The sequence below is a fragment of the Colobus angolensis genome, unplaced genomic scaffold, assembly GCF_000951035.1.
Source record: "Colobus angolensis palliatus isolate OR3802 unplaced genomic scaffold, Cang.pa_1.0 Scaffold107, whole genome shotgun sequence".
Lineage (NCBI taxonomy): Eukaryota > Metazoa > Chordata > Mammalia > Primates > Cercopithecidae > Colobus > Colobus angolensis.
The window spans coordinates 3,751,344-3,752,780 of record NW_012111697.1 but is presented as its reverse complement, the minus strand read 5'-3'; positions in this window follow the sequence as shown (position 1 = coordinate 3,752,780).

Below are 1,437 nucleotides of genomic sequence, written 5' to 3'. Positions count from 1 at the left end.
ATGAAATAAATAAAATAAAATAAAATAAATAAAAATTTCAAAAGCAGTGTGCAAAAGCACAAGTAGTATTTTCTCATGTATGTAATGAATAAAGATGATATATAGGTACTGGAGATATACAGGTGCTATAGAAACTTTAGAAAGTTCATGCAACTTTCTATGCATGAACTATCTCTGCAAGGATACCCTGTCGCCTTAGAGTGAAGAAACTGGTGCACAGAAATTCAGGAGTGAGAGGAAGACTAACTTTTCACTCTGTTTCCTTTTGTATTGTTTTAGTTTTTAAAAATATGAACCATGCATGTGATTTTTTTAAAAAAAAAAAGTTCAAAGGCTTCATTTTTAGGGCTGGCATGGTGGCTCACATCTGTAATCCCAGCACTTTGGGAGGCAAAAGTGAGAGGATTCCTTGAAGCCAGGAGTTTGAGACTAGCTTGGGCAATACAGCAAGACCCTGTCTCTACGGAAAAAAAAAAAAAAAAATTGGAAAGACTTTTTAAGCTCAGGCTTTGCTGGATTCTAACCTGGCTGTTGTCACTCAGCTCTGTGGATCATGTACTAAAGAAAAGACAGCAGAAAAAGATAGTAAAAATCTTACAGGCAGCATGGTGGCTCACGCCTGTAATCCCAGCGCTTTGGGAGGCCGAGGTGGGTGGATCACTTGAGGTCAGGAGTTCGAGACTGGCCTGGCCAACATGGTGAAACCCTGTCTCTACTAAAAATACAAAAATTAGCTGGGCGTGGTGGCGTGTGCCTGTAATCTCAGGCACTCAAGAGGTTGAGGCAGGAGAATCACTTGAATCCAGGAAGCGGAGGTTGCAGTGAGCCGAGATCGCACCATTGTACTCCAGCCTGGGCAACAGAGCAAGACTCCGTCTCAAAAAAGAAAAAAAAGAAAAAGAAAAAAAAAATTTACAGTCTGGCATCTCAGGGAGAGAGGTCTTAAATCTGCACTTGGCCACCAACTGGCTGTGTGACTTTAGGCAGGTGTCTCCATCTCTCTGAGCCTCCACTTTCTGTTGTTGTTGTTTGTTTGAGACAGAGTTTTGCTCTTGTCGCCCAGGCTGGAGTGCAGTGGCGTGATCTCAGCTAACTGCAATCTCCACCTCCTGGGTTCAAGTGATTCTCCTGCCTCAGCCTCCTGAGTAGCTGGGATTATAGGCGCATGCCACCAGTCCTGGCTGACTTTTTTGTATTTTTAGTAGAGACAGGGTTTGACCATGTTGGCCAGACTGGTCTCAAACTCCTGACCTCAGGCAACTCGCCCACTTCAGCCTCCCAAAGTGCTGGGATTACAGGGGTGAGCCGCCGCACTCAACCACAGTTTTTCTTTTTAAAGTATTCATAGAAAGAAATAAAATTATCTTTAAAGAACCAAGATAGAAGCAAAATGTTTTCTTCCCTGAAGGAGGATCGGAAATCTCTCTGCTCCTACCA